Below are 23,232 nucleotides of genomic sequence, written 5' to 3'. Positions count from 1 at the left end.
TGCCACTGGGTGATGCAGCAGTTGCTGCGGCAGGCTGGACCACCACATCGGAGCCACCCTGCTGACTCCCAGCCATGCTACCATCTTGCTGGCTCAGCTGCTGCCTCACGGGCATGCTGCCACCCTCTTCTCCTGATGATGATGAAGCCCCTTCTGCACCCGGCTCTCAAGTGCGATCGGCTTCATCATCATCATCGAGTAGTGTCTGCACGTCACTGATGTCCTCTTCAACGGTCTCTGGGTCAGGAGCCTGACCGCTCGCAACACCACCTCCCACGCCACTCTCCTCATCACTACTTGCCCGTCTAGCGGATGAAGCAGCGGATGTCTCCTCCAGATCTTGGCTGGGCAGTAGCTGCTGACTGTTCTCTAGTAGCTCGCTCTCGCTGTATAGTGGAGCTGAGCCCACAGCATACAATACTTCTGTGGCTGAGGGAACAGCAAAGGACAGAGGCAGGTCGAGGACAGGTGAGGGCACAGGGCCTGCTCTCGGGCCATGCCAACTAAGAGTTGTGTCTGATGAACCCACCGAGTGTTGGCTAGGGGTCACTTGGGATGAATTAGATGACCGAGTTAACCAATCAAGAACCGCTGGGTTGCTGGTCAAGACACAACCGCTAGATGACACCGGGAGCTCAGACCTCTCGCTGCGACTCCTGCTACTTTGCCCCCTTACTCTGCTGCGACCTCTGACTGTTCCAGAAACATTTAGGCTTCTGCCACTCCTCTGTGCATGGCCTGGCACTTCTCTGTCTGACATACTTTTAGCTGAACTAAATAAATTAAAAGCAAATTAAAACACCCCTAAAAGCGACAAAAATATTTTTCTTTTTGTATTGAAATAGGCCACTAAACACTTTCACCACAAATAACTGCAACAGTGATTTCTTTTTTTTGGTATGTAGTAATAGGAAAAAGAATACCGTATTTTTCGCCCCATAAGACGCACTCCCCCCCCCCCCCCAAAATGGGGGGAAAATGCCCCTGCGAATGCTGACAGTTTTACATCGCAGGCTGTGATGTACAAGTGAGCAGGGAGGGACTGGGAGGAGGAGCTGGGGGCCGGCAATAGCGGCGCGGCGGTGCAGTCACTGTCCTCCCGCCCCGCCGCTCCAGTGCTGCAATATTAAAATATAAAATGTCTTATTCAATTAAAAGTGATTAAACATGCCCCCTCACTCCTAATATTACCGTACATCCTAACCGCTTCTGTAGAATGCAGGCAGCCACCTACTTTATGAATGAAGCAGGCGGCGCAGGCATGTGACGTCAGTGAGTGACGTGCCGGCTGCCCGTCCTGCCTGCCTGCATTCTACAGAAGTGGTTAGGATGTACGGTAATATTAGGAGTGAGGGGGCATGTTTAATCACTTTTAATTGAATAAGACATTTTATATTTGTATACTGGAGCGGGGGGGATCTGTGGATGACAGTTTTATGGGGAACATCCGTGGATGGCACAGTTAAGGGGTGGGGGGGTCTGTGGATGGCACTGTTATGGGGTGGGGGGTCTGTGGATGGCACATATATAACAGGAGCTCCATTTTTTCTATTTTTATTAAATATATTATTTGCTATTTAATATTTTGTTTATTCCACTTCTTCCCCCTCTAGAGTATTATATGGTTAGGTTACATATACATATATAGAAATCCGTCCTTGTATTCCTGGGATTGAGCCCTGGGGTGGATATCCTGGACATCAGCAATGCTATCATGGGCGAGGTCCGCGGTGATACGCACAGGAAGTTACACTGCGGGGCGCCTACCAGAAGTCGCTTTGCGTTCCACACTGGAACGCATGGCGATTCGGACGGTTTTGGGCCTCTAATCTTGGTTTCACGCCAAAACACATGGCGAAGAAAGTGCATCTAGTCAAGATAATTTATTGCTGTACATGAGGGAGGTTGTTCTTTTGGTCTATTGTGACTATTTGTCAATATAAATATTGGAGAAACATTGACTTACGGTTTCGGGCCCTCCTCCCCTTGGACGCCACCCCCATGTGCATTTTCGAAATCCTATTTAAGTATCCATTAAAGGGGAAGTACAGACAGAAGGAACATCTCCTCCTGAAGTACCGGAGACCTGTGTTAAAAAACCCCTGAAGGTAGATTTTTGAATTTTCAGTATATTGTAAAAATGGAAATTAATCTTGCTTTGAGTGATGATCCAGTTGAAATTAAAATCGGGTAGTGAAGAGAGAAATATTCATTTATGTAATAAACAGTATATGGTTTTGTCTACAAGTTTAATGCATAACAGTCTGACTTTTAATTGAACTACACTGTATTTGATACCCATATTGTAGTTGTACTTACACCCGTTCCTTCTGTATATTAACTTTTTACGTATCAGAATATATGTATATTTTTTTCTGTGTATTTTTATTGTATATTTAGTTATTTTGTATGTCTTATTCTTCTCTAAATACCCCTGAAGAAGGAGGGTTGTGAGACCTCCGAAACGCGTTGGGATATTTATATTTTCTACTGCAATAAACTGCATTGATCAGAAGCCTTGTCGTTGGCTGCCATCAATTGATACCATCTGAGATGCGATCCTGGCCAGGGGGGCAGTTAGTCACGGGTGTCTTGAGCTTTATCCTGGGACTACCCCCCCTGTGAAGTGAGTACTCCAACTTTCAGAATTTTCTGTATTATCACCATCCTCCGGTACAAGGGGATACTACTTACCACACCTATCTCCTCCATACTCCTGGGAGTGGTGCCTCCTATAGTGTTCTCTCTTTTTTTGAATCACGTCCGGTTGGATCCATTCAGCTATTTTGGAACCACCAGACTAGGTTCCCCCATTACATATATAACAGTTCCAGACACAGATCCCCCTCTAACAGTGCCAGCCACAGATCCCCCCTCTAACAGTGCCAGCCACAGATCCCCCCTCTAACAGTGCCAGCCACAGATCCCCCTTTAACAGTGCCAGCCACAGATCCCCCCTGTAACAATGCCAGCCACAGATCCCCCCTGTAACAGTGCCAGCCACAGATCCCCCCTGTAACAGTGCCAGCCACAGATCCCCCCATAACAGTGTCCGTCACAGATCCCCCATAACAGTGTCCGTCATCCACAGATCCCCCCATAACAGTGTCCGTCATCCACAGATCCCCCCATAACAGTGTCCGTCATCCACAGGTCCCCCATAACAGTGTCCGTCATCCACAGATCCCCCATAACAGTGTCTGTCATCCACAGATCCCCCATAACAGTGTCTGTCATCCACAGATCCCCCATAACAGTGTCCATCACAGATCCCCCATAACAGTGTCCGTCATCCACAGATCCCCCCATAACAGTGTCCGTCATCCACAGATCCCCCCATAACAGTGTCCGTCATCCACAGATCCCCCATAACAGTGTCTGTCATCCACAGATCCCCCATAACAGTGTCCGTCATCCACAGATCCCCCCATAACAGTGTCCATCATCCACAGATCCCCCCCATAACAGTGCGTCATCCACAGATCCCCCTCACAACAGTGTGTCATTCACAGATCCCCCCATAACAGTGCGTCATCCACAGATTTCCCCCATAACAGTGTCCTTCACAGATCCCCCATAACAGTGCCATCCACAGATCCCCAGTAATAGTGCCATCCACAGACCACCATTAATTCCAAACCCACCAAAAGCACACCTTTTGGTTAAAAATATTTTTTTTCTTATTTTCCTCCCCAAAAACCTAGGTGCGTCTTATGGGCCGGTGCGTCTTATAGGATGAAAAATACGGTATGTCCTAATTGCTGTTCTATGGTGAAGTTACATTGTACTACAACCATTTACGGGGTATATTAAAGGGAAGTGTACATACGTCCCACGGCGAATTGTGATTGTTATATTTCTTTTTTTGTGGTGTAGTAAAAGGAAAAAGTGTTGCGCAGGTGTTGCGAGCGGTCAGGCCCCTGGCACTGAGACTGTTGAGGGGGACATCAGTAATGTGCAGACAGTAGCGGATGATGATGTAGCCGATCGCACTTGGGAGCTGGGTGAAAAAGGGGCTTCATCATATCAGGAGAAGAGGGTGGCAGCTTGCGCGTGAGGCAGCGGCTCAGCCAGCATGGTGGTAGCGTGGCTTTGAGTTAGCAGGGTGGCTGCAGTGGTAGGTTGGGAGCCAAACGTGCCCGGGGTGGACCACCCACTTTGCAGGAGCCTATTGGCCCGGAAAGTAACGGTGCAGGGGTTCCCAGAGGCAGCAGTAGCAGGCAGTCAGCACGGAGTGTTTGTGGGAAAATGCCATACTTGCCGGTGTGGCAATTTTTTGTTAGGCTGCCAGAGGGGGTGAACATGGCCATTTGCCGGATTTGTGGACAGAAGGTAAAGCGTGACCAGGGTGCCAATGTTGGCACCACGGCTCTGCATCAACACATGCAGCGTCACCATAAAGTGGCCTAGGAGAACCTTGGTGCTAATGTAATGGTCCAGCTTGCCGCCCGCACCCAATTTCATGCAGTCAAGGCTCCACCACCTCAGTCGAATGGAGCTGTCTGTCCTTCCCATCATCTTCTGGTCCTGATACTCCTGGTCTTTGTCCTCCTACTCCTCGTCAGTCATTCTGTCAGCAATCGATCACCAAAGCGATTGCCAAGAAACAACAGTATGCGTGCACTCCAACGGCGCAGAAGTTGAACTTGCTCCTGGCCAAGTTGCTGGTGCTGCAGTCCCTCCCTTTCCAAGTGGTATGGACTTTGCACCATTCAGAGAACTGATGGCTTGTGCCTAGCTGAGGTGGAGAGTCCCAAGTCGTCATTTCTTTGCCAAAAAGGCAGTACCAGCCCTGCATACATACAGTACAGACCAAAGGTTTGGACACACCTTCTCATTCAAAGAGTTTTTTTTATTTTCATGACTATGAAAATTGTAGATTCACACTGAAGGCATCAAAACTATGAATTAACACATGTGGAATTATATACATAACAAACAAGTGTGAAACAACTGAAAATATGTCATATTCTAGGTTCTTCAAAGTAGCCACCTTTTGCTTTGATTACTGCTTTGCACACTCTTGGCATTCTCTTGATGAGCTTCAAGAGGTAGTCCCCTGAAATGGTTTTCACTTCACAGGTGTGCCCTGTCAGGTTTAATAAGTGGGATTTCTTGCCTTATAAATGGGGTTGGGACCATCAGTGGCGTGGAGGAGAAGTCAGGTGGATACACAGCTGATAGTCCTACTGAATAGACTGTTAGAATTTGTATTATGGAAAGAAAAAAGCAGCTAAGTAAAGAAAAACGAGTGGCCATCATTACTTTAAGAAATGAAGGTCAGTCAGTCAGCCGAAAAATTGGGAAAACTTTGAAAGTAAGGGCTATTTGATCATGAAGGAGGGTGATGGGGTGCTGCGCCAGATGACCTGGCCTCCACAGTCACCGGACCTGAACCCAATCGAGATGGTTTAGGGTGAGCTGGACCGCAGAGTGAAGGCAAAAGGGCCAACAAGTGCTAAGCATCTCTGGGAACTCCTTCAAGACTGTTGGAAGACCATTTCAGGGGACTACCTCTTGAAGCTTATCAAGAGAATGCCAAGAGTGTGCAAAGCAGTAATCAAAGCAAAAGGTGGCTACTTTGAAGAACCTAGAATATAACATATTTTCAGTTGTTTCACACTTGTTTGTTATGTATATAATTCCACATGTGTTTAATTCATAGTTTTGATGCCTTCATACTCATGAAAATAAAGAAAACTCTTTGAATGAGATGGTGTTTCCAAACTTTTGGTCTGTACTGTATGTAGAACGGAAGGTGGGCCAGTCCATGAGCCTGTCGGTGTCTGCCAAAGTGCACGGCAACGCCGACGTGTGGAGCTGACAATATATGTCCTTTACGGACCACTGGGTAAATGTGGTTCCTGCCCATCGACAACTTGGCCAGGTGACGCCGCTTCCTCCTCCACATTCTCACGCCATTGGTCCTGCGACAATGTCCGCCTCTGCCTCCTTATCCTCCACTGCAGGAGCAATTCACAGTGCTCCTACAGCATACCACATGTGCAGGGCACGGCAGTGTCACGCTGTTCTGCACCTAGTTTGCCTGGGCAAATGGAGTCACACAGGGGAGGATTTGCTCTGCGTCCTTCATCAAGAAATCGAACCCTGGCTTTCTCCTCGACAACAGAAAATCGGAACCATGGTGACTGACAACGGGAAGAACATGGTGTCGGCGCGGCGTCAAGGAGGGCTGAGCAAAGCGCCCTGCATGGTGCATGTGTTTAATCTGGTTGTAAAGCCGTTCCTGAAGTCTTCACCTATCTGCAAAACATCCTGAAAATGGGCAGGAAACTTTGCATGCACTTCAGCCCCTCACACACCCTCCTTGAGCTGCAGCAGCAGAACAGCGTCCCGCAACATAGGCTGATATTCGACATTTCCACTAGTTGGAATTCCAACCTCCATATGTTGGACCAATTATATGAACAGAGAAAGGCCTTAAACGATTTCTTGATGATCCAGGCAGACATAGGTACTCCCCTCTGTAACTTCGATGTTAGCCAGTGGCAGCTCATGCGTGACACCTATAGTTTGTTTGGGCCTTTTGAGGAGGCAACTTTAATTGTCAGTCGCCAGGACTACGGGATAAACAACGTAATTCCACTGATTCATGTCCTGGAGCACATGCTGCCAAATCTGGCTGGCTTGGGGACAGGAGACGTGGCGACTACATCTCATGGCCACATGAGCCCTGTGGCGGCTGAACTAGAGAAGGAGGAGGAGGACATTCTAGCACAAGCAATGCGTAGAAAATTGGGTGTTTTTTCTCCACAGGTGAGAGGAGAAGAGGAGCAAGAGCAGCCAGTGGAGCTACAGGGTGATGAGGAAGACGATGCAGAGGACCCAGACATACCATGGCAGTATGCAGTAGAGATGGAGTCAGGGAGTCCCTCCGAGTCACTTGTGCAAATGGCCTGCTGCATGTTTACTTGATTGCGCAGTGACAGCCGAAATGACAGAGAGATGACTCCTGGCTCTCCACCATGTTAGACCCTCACTACCGGTCCAAAATGGGGACCTTTTTTTTACACCCGCTGAGAGGGAGGACAAACTGAACTACTAGAGAGGCATCCTATGTAGTCAGTTGGCCGCTGCCTATGTGCACCATCGCCCATCCTCACGCAGGTCTGACCGGGGCGCTCACTTTCCACTGCCATGGCTGCTGGGGGGGAGGCAGGAGCAGTACCAGCTGCTTCAGCAGCAACTTAAGTCTAGAGTCGCTGATGAGCAGTTTTCTTCACCAGCCTACTGAATAAACTACTCACCAGAAGCAGCAGCTAGACCTTAACCAGCAGGTTGGGGCATACTTGGAGTGCACCCTGCCATCCCACATGAAGATCCACTGGACTACCGGGCAGCCAAGCTAGATTTGTGGCTGCAACTGGCCAAGTTTACCCTGGACAACTTTTCCTACCCTGCCAGCAGTGTGGCATCAGACCGGGTGCTTTACCCCAAGGAGAACTCGCCTGGCCACCCAAAATGTGGAGAAACTGACCTTTGTAAAGATCAATCAGGTGTGGATCAGCCAGGATTTTCAAACACCAGTACCTGATGCATCAGACTAGATCATCCATGGTGCCACACCTACACTTTGACAAAAGAGACCTGTTTCTTCTGGCTACCTGCTTCAGCTACTATTCTGATGGCGTTATCCTCCTGATGCCACACCTGCTGCCAGCTGCTCCTACTGCCACCCACCATCTTCAGTTGGTACTGGTATTGCCACCCACCTCCCAACTCTGTCACTGGGCCACTCTGTGGTCTCCTCATGCTGCTGACACCTCACCACTCTGTGGTCTCCTCATGCTGCTGCCACCTCAACACTATGTCACTGGGCCACTTTGTGGTCTCCTCATGCTGCTGCCACATCACCACTCTGTGGTCTCCTCATGCTGCTGCCATCTCAACACTATGTCACTGGGCCACTCTGTGTTCTCCTCATGCTGCTGACACCTCACCACTCTGTGGTCTCCTCATGCTGCTGCCACCTCAACACTATGTCACTGGGCCACTTTGTGGTCTCCTCATGCTGCTGACACCTCACCACTCTGTGGTCTCCTCATGCTGCTGCCACCTCAACACTATGTCACTGGGCCACTTTGTGGTCTCCTCATGCTGCTGCCACATCACCACTCTGTTGTCTCCTCATGCTGCTGCCATCTCAACACTATGTCACTGGGCCACTCTGTGTTCTCCTCATGCTGCTGACACCTCACCACTCTGTGGTCTCCCCATGCTGCTGCCACCTCACCTCTCTGTGGTCTCCTCATGCTGCTGCCACCTCATCACTGTGGTCTCCTCATGCTGCTGCCACCTCAACACTATGTCACTGGACCACTGTCACCATCGTTACCTTTGGCTGTGACCTTCTGTCTATGCTCTCGCTGCAGCTCCGTTCCTGTGTGTCACTTGTGGTTGTTTATGGGTTAACTCCCCTGTGTGCCTATTAGGAGTTAATCCTCTGTCTGCTCCATGGGTGTGGCCTCTCTGCTGCACCCATGGAACCTGTATATAAGGCTGTTTCCTCAGTTCTGGTCAGCTCTCCTGGTGTGTGTTGTCTTGTCCTGCTCCTTGTTTGTACCCACTCTCCCATGCTGATGACCCATGGGATCTGTGTCTGTCTGTGCTCTGTGGGTTTCCCTACTTGTTCATTGATGTCCTCTTTCCTGTGTTTCTGTTATCTGTTCTGCCAGTTATGTTTTAGTTACCTTGTGTGTATTCATGTCTCTGTTCAGCAAGCCCTTGCTGCACCTTTCTTTGCAGCAGAGTGCCATGAGTAAGGCCATGCAGTTTACTACTGGTGGAGCAAGTCCTTCTCTGCTCATTGTCACTCCTGTTTCCTTGCTATGAACTCCTGCTTGTTTTATTAGTTGCCCTGTTTGTATTTGCCTGTCTATGTTATGTATGCCTATGTGCCGTCGGTACCTTCTGGTACCTGTTGTCCATTCGTTCTTGCTGTCACTGTCTAGTTCACGCTCTGGAGTGGACCCTGGCAACTTCCTGCTGCAAAGTCTAACCCTACCATCTGGGGCCCTAGTAAAAACCAGGAGTTGCTTAGTCACGCCTCTCTGGAGTATTACTAGACAGTGGCGCAGTGGGGGTTTTCTCCCACTGTGCTGACGGTACATAGAGCTCATGTTTTGTCTGTGCTGCCTTCCCTGTTTTTTGTGTGTGTGCAATAAACTCTTGTGTGTCTGTACCTGATTTCCGTTTGTTTATTGCTTGACGACACGGTGGTCTCTCCTGGGACCTCCAACTTGTGACAACCACTCTGTGGTCTCCTCATGCTGCTGCCTCATCACCGCTCTGTGGTCTCCTCATGCTGCTGCTACCTCAACACTGTCACTGGGCCACTCTGTGGTCTCCTCATGCTGCTGCCACCTCCCCACTCTGTCACTGGGCCACTCTGTGGACTTCTCATGCTGTTCCCACACTCCCCACTCCATCACTATTTTGTTATTTTGGCCTGGTTGACATAGTTTATTTGACCCTTCTCCTGATCTGTCAGAAGGAAGGAAAAATGAGACACACAACGGATACTGTCTATTTAGCAGCTGTAAGGCCTGTATGACATGGTCCCTATTTTGCATAAGAATTGACTTATGATTTGGTAGTCAATAGCAGGAGTGGGTACAAAACACAGAAGACATGCAAATATTCCATTCACGTGTTATCTTTGTTTTGGATTCACTCCTGTTTTTTGTTTTTTTGGCTTTAGAAATACTGATAGATTACAGACCAAATGCTGAATGAGTGAAGGCGGAAGCTCAAAAGACGTTCAATTTTTTTGGGTTATTGTTCTGACGGGTCAGAGGAAGGGCAAAATAATCTGTGACGTCAACACAAACTTACTGCTGACACCCTTCCTACTGTCAAGGGGGCTCTACTTGTATGTGCATTTTTGATAGAGCAGGTTCTGTAGACATCTATGGGAAATAAGCTGATGACGGTATAAAAGGAGTGGGCTCTTTCACTCTATAGTAGGATCTTGGGTTTCTGCATGGTTCTTTATACCTGGCGCTAACTTTGACCTGTAAGGCTGAGTTCAGGCTTCAGTTATTTGGTCAGTTTTGGCCCCATAACTGCCCAAATAAGTGAAGTGTGCAGTGATTCTAAGAGTGACTCACAGTATTGTTTCACAGCAGACTCCCTATGCGTGTTCCTGCAAGGCACCGTGTTCTACACCACTATAAAGGCTCTCTACAGCCAGGAATATAGCTGTTTTTTTCACACGACTAGCCACAAATAAGTTCGGATCGAATCAAATCTTTTTGGAACATTTTTGAGAAATTCGCTCATCTCTAATCACAACCACTCTGGCGTGGACTCCAACAAAGGGCATGATGGGAGGCCTGGTCATGATGTCAGAGGGAGCAGCCACTTGACCACTTTCCCAATGTGCAGATTGAGACAGAAAAAGAAGCACAAGTACCTTAGTAAGTTTCAGGGCCTGGCAGGCTAAGCACAGAAAAAAAATGAAAGCAATTATATCTGGATAACCCCTTTTAATAGGGGTAAATTGCTTTAAATGTATGGGCACATAGCATGGCCCCATGCTGCCATGTACTGCTCGTCCAAAAACAAAAATTATTTATTTGATGTTTTTTTTTTTTTAATGGCCACATGGTAACTCACAGAACTGCTCAGCCAATAACTATGAACAATTTGGTTCCAATCAGTATGATCTTGCTGAGCCATGCATGACTGCATGTTAACTCGGCCACAGGGTGGCTGCTTACCAACCACAGCACAGCTATGTCACGTGGATGTACTGTGGGGATTCGCTCTGGTAGACAGGACAAGCGGACACAGTGTAAAGGCAAAGACCAGTTTGTAACTCAAAAACTTCAGTGTTTTATTCACACTTATAGCAACAAAACAGTATGGCAGTCCATTTGCAGTTTTAAAATTCGTTCACACCTAGGTGTTAGTTCACACCTGATCAGCATTTCTCAGGACAGAGCAGATCTCCCAAACTCAGGCCTCCAGCCTAGCACACGGCTTAGATCCCAATTCAGCGATTGTCAGAGCTTCTCTGTCAGGGAGAGAGGTAATTACCCCCAGCTGACACTGCTGGCTGGGTTTTTTATATAGGCCAGTCAAGACCCGGCCTGGAACGTGGGGAGTAGTCACCCACCCAGCACTTTGACTACTTCCAGTAAGAGCCGGCCCGGATCAGCTATTGCAGCTATACTAAAAAGCAAGGTGTCAGACAGCAACTGCTGTCACCTGTTATCCTAGGTGTTAGTTCACACCTGATCGGCATTGCTCTGGACAGAGCAGATCTCCCAAACTCAGGCCTCCAGCCTAGCACACGGCTTAGATCCCAATCCAGCGATTGCCAGAGCTTCTCTGTCAGATAGAGAGGTAATTATCCCCAGCTGACATTGCTGGCTGTTTTTTTTTATATAGGTTAGTCAAGACCCGGCCTGGAACGTAGGGAGTAGTCACCCACCCAGCACTTTGACTTCTCCCAGTAAGAGCCCGGATCAGCTATTGCAGCTATACTAAATAGCAAGGTGTCAAACAGCAACTGCTGCTGACACATGAAAACTGGCTCTTACTCCACCGAGGCCAGGAACCTCGGTGACACATACCTTCTGTCAACAACGGTCCCTTACGCCTTCCTACATACCTCCCTCCTTTGTTCAACCCTGTGGGGGTGAACACTTGCCAGACAGTTTACCCGGGACAGGGCATCCATTTTTCCATGTAAGTGGCCTGCTCTGTGTTCCACTGAGAACTTGAAGTTCTGTAATAACAAGAACCATCTGGTGACCCGAGCATTCCTCTCTTTGGCCTGGCTCATCCTCTTGAGAGGGGAGTGGTCAGACACCAGATGGAACTTTCTCCCCAACAGATAATAGCGGAGAGACTCGAGTGCCCACTTGATGGCCAGGTACACTCTCTCCACTATACTGTACCTGGTCTCGGCTGGGGTGAGTTTGCGGCACAGGAAAAAAAGGGGATGTTCCTCCCCATTAATTTCCTGAGAGAGTACAGCTCCGAGGCCTACTTCAGAGGCATCGGTCTGTACCACAAACTCCCTCTTGAAGTCGGGCATCACCAGAACCGGTAACCCACACAGCACCGACTTCAACGCGGAAAAAGCCTTTTCCGCCTGGTCATTCCAGCGGACCATGACGGACTTCAATCTCTTCAAGAGCCCTGTCAACAGAGCCACTAAAGTGGCAAAATGGGGAAAGAACCTCATATAATAGCCCACCATTCCCAGGTACGACTTTACTTGCCATGTGGTGACAGGTTAGGGCCAATTCATAATCGCCTCTATTTTATTCACCTGGGGTTTGATAAATCCAATGACGTACCCCAGGTACTTAGTCTCCTCTAACCCTATTGCGCATTTCTTTGGGTCAGCGGTCAGTCCAGCCTTCCTAACAGAGTCCACTACAGCCTGCACTTCGGGTAGATGACTTTCCCAGTCGGTACTGTGGATGACAATATCGTCCAGGTAAGCCGAAGTGTACCGATGATGTGGACGCAGCACAATGTCCATGAGCCGTTTAAAAGTGGCAGGGGCGCCATGCAGACCAAGGGTTAAAATCTTATATTGGTACAGCCCCTCTAGTGTGATGAAGGCAGTTTTCAATTTGGCAGCCTCCGTCAAGCGTACCTGCCAGTACCCTTTGGTGAGGTCCAAAACAGAAAAATACTGGGCTTGGCCTAACCTCTCAATAAGCTCCTCCACCCGAGGCATGGGATATGCATCAAACTTAGAGATCTGGTTTAGTTTTCGGAAATCGTTACAAAACCGGAGTGTCCCGTCCGGCTTGGGTATTAGCACTATAGGACTAGCCCACTCACTTTTAGACTCCTCAATAACATTGTAACGGTCACGTACACACACACATAGGGGGGAGGATAGTGACGACTGCGCTCCACCTTCACCCCTGGCCCTGCCTACTTGCCTCACGAGTCCTGATGACAGGGGACAACTGGACGGCAGTCCCTAACTTAGGATACGTGCGGGAAGGACAAACAAGACAAATAACGGATAGTGAACGGACCGGGTCAAAACCAAGAGGACAACTCAGTACAGAGGGATAAGCAAAGAAAGGTCAGGAGAAGCCGGGGTCATAAATACCAGGAGAGTCAAGAAGTACCAAAAGGAGTCCGCAAAGAATAGTCAGGTGGAAGCCGAGGTCAATATACCAGGAAGGATGCGCAGTACAGGAGGAGCAGGCAAAGGATCATCAGGGAACAGGATCAGGTAAGTACACAGGTATCCAACAACTGCCAGGAACCTAAATTAACATGCAACCTGTGGCCAGCAGGCTGCCTGTATTTATAGTGGGGAGTGAGGGTCATGTGACGTGGCCAGCGTCACATGACCGACAGACCGACCAGTCGAGCACCGAGTGATCAGCTCGGCGCTCAAGGCAGACCTAGGAGCAGGGAGCCTCCCAGCTAGCAAAGCCGCCCTGGGAACAAGGTCAAACACAGATCCTTGCTCCTGAAGCTAAGCAGCGGGTCTGCAGCTGATGGGAGACCGAGTGCGCCTTCGGCACCCCGTTACAAACGTCTAGCCTCAGCATCATCTGCACTTCTTCTGAGATGGCTTGTCGCCGAGCCTCGGGTACTGTTTTAGCCAAACTTTCGCCTGAGGCTCAGTGACAATGTCATGCCGAATTGTGGAAGTGCATTCAGGAAGATTCGAAAACACATCCGTGTTCTGGCCTCCTGAGCCTGCTTAGAGTAGAGGCTGTCAACAATTTATTATTTTGGCAGCCGTTTCCATTACTTCAGACAGAGGGGTCGAATCCGCTTCCCCTAGAAAACCTGGCCGCGGGCTGTCTTCAGTACAGGTTTCCCTATCTTTCCACGGTTTGAGAAGATTCACATGGTACACCTGCTCCGGCTTTCGCCTCCCTGGCTGGTGTACCTTGTAATTTACCTCTCCAATTTTTTCAAGTACCTCGTAGGGCCCCTGCCACCTGGCCAGGAACTCACTGTCCAAGGTCGGAACCAGAACCAAAACCCGATCACCAGGTTAAAGATCCGGACCCGAACCTGGCGATTATAGATCCGACTCTGGGCTCGCTGAGCGGTCTCCATATGCTCCCTGACAAGCAATTTGTCAGCAATTTGAAGGGCGAGAACCCAGTAGAGGCCTGGGGTACCTCTCACACAGCGAACATGAGATAGGGCAGAAGAAGGTCCCAGCCCCTCTCATCTTTAGACACCACCCTTTTAACATAGTTTTTAGTGTTTTGTTAAACCTTTGAATCAGACCGTCCGTTTGCGGATGATACACGGTCGTCTGTAACTGTTTGATATGCAGCAACTTACAGAGTTCCTTCATGACCTTGAACATAAAAGGGGTCCCCTGGTCAGTCAGAACCTCTTTAGGTAGCCCCACTCGAGAGAACATCTCCATTAGCTCCTTAGCTAAAAGTTTAGCCAATGTATGTCGCAGTGGCACCGCCTCCGGGTACCGAGTGACATAGTCTAGGACGACCAAGATGTGTTGGTGTCCTCTAGTGGACTTCGGTACTTGGCCAACGAGGTCCATAGCGATTCACTCAAACGTTACCTTGATGATCGGGAGAGGTACTAAGGGACTGCGGAAAAGGTGCTGGGCGCTAGTCGCCTAGCAGGTCGGGCAAGACTTACAGAATTCGTCCACCTCTCTAAACACACTGGGCCAGTAAAACCGTTGTAGTATCCGGTCCTATGTTTTCTGCATTCCCAGATGACCCCTGAGAACATGTTGGTAGGCTAACTCTAACACGAGTTTGCGATAAGCCTGGGGCACCACCAACTGTTCAATGGGTTCACCCCGCAGCTGGTTTACCCAATACAACATATCCTGATGAACCACAAAACGGGGGAACACGACTCTTCCCCAGCTTGTTGTGGTTCACCATCTACTATTAATAAATTTTTCCAGGCTCGGGATAGGGTTGGGTCCCGGTGTTGTGCAGTACCAAAATTATCCATGGAGACGTTGAGGTCTGCCAGCTCATGCCCCGGCGGCAAGTCCTCCACATCTCCCACCATTACACTCAGTGGGGTTGTCTCCCCCTCTTCCACCGAAGTGGTGGTCACCCCTACCGCTGGCCCTTCGGCCTCGGGTTCCCAGGGTTCTGGCCTCCCCCGAAGCAAGGCCATTGTGCTGTGGTTACCCCTGTCTCATGGGTATCGGTCACTCTCATAGCAGGTCACAGTAATGGGAAACCCGAGAAGTCTCTCCCGATTATAATTTCTCAGTGTAAGTTTGTGGCAACTGCCACTTCGTGAGTCCACCTGCCGGCCTGCATGGTTAGAGACACCAGGACGGTGGGATAGTCTTTTAAGTCCCCATGAATGCACATGACCCAGACTTTCCAGCCAGTATACTCAGCGGACCGTACTAGGGGAGCCCTTACTAGGGACACTAGACTCCCTGTGTCCAGCAGTGCCTCCGCTGGAGTGTCTCCCACTTCCACCTGGCACAAGTTAGAGTTTCTGGGGTACCCGCTGCACACAGCTTCCTGGCATATAATGACTGACGGAAGCCATAGTTCGTGTCCATGGGTTTCACCTGATGTGGACAGTCAGCTCGTACATGGCCAGGCTCCCGACAAGGCCAGCAGACTATCGGAGCCGGGTCCACAGGGGGTACATCTCGGGCGGGTTTGGTTGACACAAGTTACTGGGTCTGGGGTGGAGATTTACAGGATTTTACTGCCCCCCTCCCAATAGAAACCCCCTGTAGATTCCAGGTAGCCTCATAGCGTTCCACCAGGTTGACCATCTCAAGGGCATTACCTGGAGAGACCTGGCCGATCCATTGCTCGAGAGGGGGTGGCAAAGCCCTCCAGAACATATCAGCCAATATTCTGTCCAGCATAGCCCTGGGACTCAGCACATCAGGCTGTAGCCACTTTTACAAAAGGTGGAGTAAGTCATAATACTGCGGTCTCGCATGCTCAGCCGGCTTAAACCCCCACTGATGTACGCGCTGGGCCCGGACAAACACATTCACCCCCAGTCTTGCCAAAATCTCACCCTTTACTTTGTGGTAGTCGACCGCTTGATTGTCCGGCAAGTCGAAATACACCCGCTGGGAATCGGATGCCATAAACGGAGCAACGACCTCAGCCCACTGGTCTCTCTTGTGGCTACTTTCTCATATATCACCAGGTAGGTTTCGATGTCGTCTGCGGGTGTCATCTTAGGAATCGCCGCACAGACTGCCTTCCGGTGTCACGACCATGTTTATGGCCGTGACTCCTTGGGAGCCGCATACAGTTGCCCGCGGTTTGGCTTGTAGTTGTCAACCGCAGCTGGTGGCATAATCTCGTTTGCCTCAGGTGCGGTTGCCGCGGACAACAGTTATGTGTGCGGTTGCCTCAGAGTTTGTGTGCGTGGCACTTTTGTATGTCTGTGTGCACTCTGTGTTTTGTGTGGTGTGCACTTACATCTTCTCCTTACTATGGTTGCCCGTGGCAACGTTTGGTTGCATTGTGTACATGTGGTGGCAGTGTCCCGGCCTTCGGGCTGACTCCCAGGACATGGTTGCCACCCATGTCGTTGCCTGCGGCAACAGCCACAGTGTGTTTCTGAGTTGGACCTTTTTATGTTTCCCTTCCCTGGTGCTGGAAGGGTTAACTCCCTTCCCAGTGTGTCTGTGAGTCACTGGGTGTGTCCGACTGTTGGGTGTGGCTTCTTGGCCTATATAGCCTCACTGTTATCCCAGGTCTGAAGGTTGCTTCAGCCATGCTTAGCTGGAGCAGCCTCCTGTTGTATTCTACCTGCCTGTGAGAGCCACCCTTGTGGTCATAAACATTATGTCACATTTACTTTATGTTATGTTGTGTGTGATGTCTATGTGATGTTTTGTTGGGACTTTCCTATGTTGTTTTGTGCAGCTTATGGATCTGGATTCCTGTGTGCACAGGGATCCAGTCAGCAAGGCTGTGGCAGGTAGGTGGAACTATTTAGTTCGCCTGCCATATCCGTAAGTCTGTTTTAGTTCCCTTGTTCCTTGCAGCTTGGCCATTGAGACCCCTGTTCCTCCGTATTCAGAAGGAACAGGTTGTCTTATCTTGACTCCTAGTCCAGGGACCTGCCGGAGGGTGAGACAGGGATCCGAGGTTCCTGCGCACGGGTCCTCCTACCTTAAAGGTCGGCCCATGCAGCTAGGAGTTAGGGACGCTGTAGGAGGTGACCTGCTCCCTAATCCTGTTGTCCTGGCCGAGCAGCCATAACATCATCGGGCATCGCACGGCTGAGGGTTTTCCCCATCCTCAGCCGTGACATCCGGGCATCGTGGACGCACGGTGTTGCTCCTATTGTCTGCAAAGCCATCACGTGTTGTAGCAGCAAATGGTTGGTCTCATGTTAGCCTCATGTTGTTGCAGGTTTGTCTCTCGCTGCTGCAGATTAGCCTCCATGAGGGCCTTCACAACAGCCTCCGTTTTGTCATGGGACACGGGTTATAATACCGCTGGTTTGATGTATGACATACCACTGTGCCCAAAAATGCAAACCAAAAAATATTTTGCTGTTCACGCCAGCCTCACTGCTATTGTCCGCACCAATTGTGGGGATTCGCTCTGTTAGACAGGACAAGCAGATGCAGTATAGAGGTAAAGACCAGTTTGTAACTCAAAAACTTCAGTGTTTTATTCACACTTATGGCAACAAAACAGTACGACAGTCCATTTGCAGTTTTGGCGTTCGTTCACACCTAGACAGTTTATACAGCAAAAACAGTCACCTGTTATCCTAGGTGTTAGTTCACACCCGATCGGCATTGCTCAGGACAGAGCAGTTCTCCCAAACTCAGGACTCCAGCCTAGCACACTGCTCAGATCCCAATCCAGCGATTGCCAGAGCTCCTTTGTCAGAGAGAGAGGTAATTACCCCCAGCTGACACTGCTGGCTGGGTTTTTTATATAGGCCAGTCAAGACCCGGCCTGGAACGTGGGGAGTAGTCACCCACCCAGCACTTTGACTACTCCCAGTAAGAGCTGGCCCGGATTAGCTATTACAGCTATACTAAATAGCAAGGTGTCAAACAGCAACTGCTTCTGAAAACTGGCTCTTACTCCGAGGCCAGGAACCTCGGAGACACATACCTTCCGTCAACGCGCCTTCCTACAGTACTCAAAGGCTTTTTACATAACACATAGAAAAAAACACCATTTGTTTATATATTTACCAAATTCCTACTGATTAATCTCAAATACAACTTGACAGTTGGAGTCTAAATCCTCACCATTCATTACTAGACAATGTTATAGGTAGTTGATATGTCCAGATAATCATAAATGCATCCAATTCTCATATGTATCTATGATGTGCTCTCTATATATACTCTTCTTCTGTAAACATAAAAAAGTAGAATAAGTGCATATTGTTTTCTTTACTATTTAAATACAAAATTAGCTTCTTCCTTGAAATATGCAGAACATTTATGTTAACATCAGACATTTAGGCCCCTTTCACGCGAGCGAGTATTCCACATGGGTGCAATGCGTGATGGGAACGCATTGCGCCCGCACGGAATCCGGACCCATTCATTTCAATGGGGCTGTGTACATGTGCGTTGGTTTTCAGGCATCACTTGTGCGTTGCGTGAAAATCGCAGCATGTTCGATATTCTGCGATTTTCACGCAAAGCTGGCCCCATAGAAGTGAATGTGGCTGTGTGAAAATCGCATCGCTTCCGCAAGCAGGTGCGGATGCAATGCGTTTTTCACAGGTGGTTGCTAAGAGATGTTGTTTGTATACATTCAGTTTCTTATCACGCACGTGCAAAACGCATCAAAGCGCATTGCACCCGCGTGATAAAAACTGAACGAGATTGCAGGCAAAACTGAATGACTTTGCCTGCGAAATTGCATATTTTTCACTGAATGCATTCTCAACACATCCGGGACCTAATCCGGACACGCTCGTCTGCAAGGGGCCTTATTCAAGTTCTACTTTACAGAGCAGTTATCTGTAGGTGGCTTTAGAGACACAGCTTCCTTCCCTTTTGAGATTTGCATAACTTCTTCCCAGCGAGCATTGCCTATAAGACTTTTTACCCAGTTTCCATTCTCCACAAGGAGTTATAGTATTTACCTGAGAGTTAGTTCAAGGCTTCTCATCCAGCCATTTGGTAACCTGCACTGTAGTGATGAGGGGCAAAGACCCTGAATCAGCTGTCTACAGATGGGTGTCTCTTCCTTTTGGAATACTCTGGCTTAGCTAAAATTCCTTGTCATGTTTCAGGACTGTTTAATAGGTTTCACATTGACTTATAGTTTAGCTGTTAGGTTTGCAGTTCGTGCTCACAGCCCTCCTGCTGTCCCTTGTGGGCGCAGATGCCGCACCACTTACCATGCTATCCCATATCCTCTCCATGTTTTTGCTGCCTCCATCATCTTGCCTAGTGTGCCCTTAAGCCACGCGCTCCTATCTGGCCTTTGAAAGGGCAAGACTGCACGGTCAATAAACCTTCCCCAGACAATGACTGAGGTATTTAAGGCATTCTCTTCATGCAAAGGGTGTCTAAGCGTTAAGGTTTCCTGTAACCAGCAAAGGTTTTTGGAAGACTTAGTGCTTCTGGGTATCTCTTGCGATTTACCTGGATGATGCAGCCAGTGTTATGAGAGTGATGTCCACCATGGCTAAAATGACATTTTTTTATTTTTTTCATTGAAACACAATTAAAACATAATGGCATGCGGCTATGATGCATTTCAGAGTTAGTCTACCTTTTTCAGATACCAAAGGTCATTTTATCTATGGCGGACAGTGGACAGCACCCTTTTGCATCAACATCTACACTAGTACTGGAGAATAACAAACCAAATTCAGAAGTAAACTCAGATGTTTTCAAGATATGTCAACAAAAGAGTCATCCAAAAATGTATTTTTAGGAATTTTGGTTGATATTTAAAATGAAATTACGCTTCAAAATCTTCAGGTCATTTTTTATCATAATTTTTAACCTGAAAAAGAAAGCTGTTCAGATTACATCAATAAAATATTTTTCCCATTTTTGTTAGTTTTGAATTTTTCATGGACAGCCCCAGAAAAAATTATGTGTTCACTCCTCCATTTGCTAGTTCTAACTGTATAACACAATGAAATGATAATTTTTATGTAAACATAAACTGTGGAATGTTGTAAAATCTTATAGAGGTTCAAAAAATTTGCCAAAAATTATCAAAACCCATTAGGAAAACAATTTAAGAAAAAATATGTATTGCTCTGTAGGAAGTGTTATACATATATATCATTTGTAAATAAACTGCCTTATTTATATAGTAGGTATTTAACTTTTTTTTTTTTTGGGTGAAGTAGATGTATCTGGGTATCAGAATACGTTTAAGAAGTGATAAGGTAGAGCGAAAAGTCTTAAATTTCATATTAGAAAAATAAGTCAAAACATAGTAAATATTTAGGTGATTGCTATGATTCTGTGCAGAAGAATAATTTAAATCTCACTGAAAAAATCTATTGATGTAGTCATTTTTTCAGTCTGCAAATTGTAGATCTGTAAAATATGGATATTGGGCGTGTGCGTTTCACATTTTGCGGAACGGAATGTCCTGCCATCTACACTGCGTGCAGAATTATTAGGCAAATGAGTATTTTGACCACATCATCCTCTTATTGCATGTTGTCTTACTCCAAGCTGTATAGGCTCGAAAGCCTACTACCAATTAAGCATATTAGGTGATGTGCATCTCTGTAATGAGAAGGGGTGTGGTCTAATGACATCAACACCCTATATTAGGTGTGCATAATTATTAGGCAACTTCCTTTCCTTTGGCAAAATGGGTCAAAAGAAGGACTTGACAGGCTCAGAAAAGTCAAAAATAGTGAGATATCTTGCAGAGGGATGCAGCACTCTTAAAATTGCAAAGCTTCTGAAGCGTGATCATCGAACAATCAAGCGTTTCATTCAAAATAGTCAACAGGGTCGCAAGAAGCGTGTGGAAAAACCAAGGCGCAAAATAACTGCCCATGAACTGAGAAAAATCAAGCGTGCAGCTGCCAAGATGCCACTTGCCACCAGTTTGGCCATATTTCAGAGCTGCAACATCACTGGAGTGCCCAAAAGCACAAGGTGTGCAATACTCAGAGACATGGCCAAGGTAAGAAAGGCTGAAAGACGACCACCACTGAACAAGACACACAAGCTGAAACGTCAAGACTGGGCCAAGAAATATCTCAAGACTGATTTTTCTAAGGTTTTATGGACTGATGAAATGAGAGTGAGTCTTGATGGGCCAGATGGATGGGCCCGTGGCTGGATTGGTAAAGGGCAGAGAGCTCCAGTCCGACTCAGACGCCAACAAGGTGGAGGTGGAGTACTGGTTTGGGCTGGTATCATCAAAGATGAGCTTGTGGTGCCTTTTCGGGTTGAGGATGGAGTCAAGCTCAACTCCCAGTCCTACTGCCAGTTTCTGGAAGACACCTTCTTCAAGCAGTGGTACAGGAAGAAGTCTGCATCCTTCAAGAAAAACATGATTTTCATGCAGGACAATGCTCCATCACACGCGTCCAAGTACTCCACAGCGTGGCTGGCAAGAAAGGGTATAAAAGAAGAAAATCTAATGACATGGCCTCCTTGTTCACCTGATCTGAACCCCATTGAGAACCTGTGGTCCATCATCAAATGTGAGATTTACAAGGAGGGAAAACAGTACACCTCTCTGAACAGTGTCTGGGAGGCTGTGGTTGCTGCTGCACGCAATGTTGATGGTGAACAGATCAAAACACTGACAGAATCCATGGATGGCAAGCTTTTGAGTGTCCTTGCAAAGAAAGGTGGCTATATTGGTCACTGATTTGTTTTTGTTTTGTTTTTGAATGTCAGAAATGTATATTTGTGAATGTTGAGATGTTATATTGGTTTCACTGGTAAAAATAAATAATTGAAATGGGTATATATTTGTTTTTTGTTAAGTTGCCTAATAATTATGCACAGTAATAGTCACCTGCACACACAGATATCCCCCTAAAATAGCTAAAACTAAAAACAAACTAAAAACTACTTCCAAAAATATTCAGCTTTGATATTAATGAGTTTTTTGGGTTCATTGAGAACATGGTTGTTGTTCAATAATAAAATTAATCCTCAAAAATACAACTTGCCTAATAATTCTGCACTCCCTGTATAGAACAGTCCTATCCTTGTCCGTAAAATGGACAAGTATAGAACATGTTCTTTTGAAGCTCCATTGAAGTGAATCGGTCTGCATCATCTGACCTGCAAAAAATGCGAATCGGATGCGGATAAAAAAAAAAAGATTGTGTGCATGAATCCTAAGGATGGAAAAATCAAATCAGTAAAAGACTTTCTCCTATCATTTGCAGAGTTCTGGCAGTTAAACATTTTTAAATGATGCTTCCGCGGGTAACAGTAAGTTCACTTGTGGAAAGTTCTGAGACTGTTCCATACATGTTTGCTACTTTTTTAACGGCACTTGCGCAAAAATGTTTGCACGAGTGCCTTTACTCATTGCGGCATTGCCCTGAAGAGGGGCATGATAAATCAGTTTTCTGGTGTATATAAGAAGACTAAAATCTACCCTAGTGTGTCTTCTCATGTTCAACTTATTTCTTGTAGATTATAATCTTTGAAAGGAGGTTGGGAAAGAGACAACTGACTTAAAAGACAAAAAAAATGAAATCGTACTCTAAATGTGTGTTTCTTTCCTCTACCACTATCTCACATCACCTTATTTAATCTGTATCTTAACTGATATCAGACATGTTAACCAACCTAAGTACAATTGAGAGAATAGTCACAACAAATCTTCCGCTAAAAGAATAGTTCTTATGCTAAGGGGGTAATTCCATCTATTCTGGTTGTGGCAGATCTAATCTGAGTTACAGGTGGTTGTACTTCTCCTCAAATCCAAATAGAATTCTGTTGTTTTCTCTGTGAGTGGGAAAGTCATCTAATAAGCAAACATTACACCGTAAACCTGTCTACTAGTGTTGAGCGAATCAAAGTCAAACAAATTGACTTTTTTAGGAAAAATTTTATTTGCCGCAAAGCCACATTTCCTTGCGCTTCGTGTTAACGAATCAATTTTCCCTTAAATGGCGATAAAAACAAAAAAAAATCATATTCACCTCATCCATTTGTGTGCAAATAGGGTGTCGCAGCCATCTTGGTTGAAGATACCCCGTGAAATCTCATGCGGGCTGACGTATGATATTACAGTGCATTTCTATGGGATCACTGCTGCTTTGCTATCCTGGCCGAGATAC

At 47.3% G+C, this 23,232-nt stretch overlaps 1 protein-coding gene across 1 annotated transcript in view; it reads left to right on the top strand.

The window, feature by feature from the left end:
- The window catches only part of LOC121009451 (gamma-aminobutyric acid receptor subunit beta-4), a 465,957-nt gene that overhangs the window by 146,702 nt on the left and 296,023 nt on the right, over positions 1 to 23,232 (top strand). The window lies entirely within an intron of this gene.

This window comes from Bufo bufo, chromosome 8 (assembly GCF_905171765.1).
Source record: "Bufo bufo chromosome 8, aBufBuf1.1, whole genome shotgun sequence".
Classification (NCBI taxonomy): Eukaryota; Metazoa; Chordata; class Amphibia; order Anura; family Bufonidae; genus Bufo; species Bufo bufo.
This window is presented reverse-complemented; position numbering and strand designations above follow the sequence as displayed.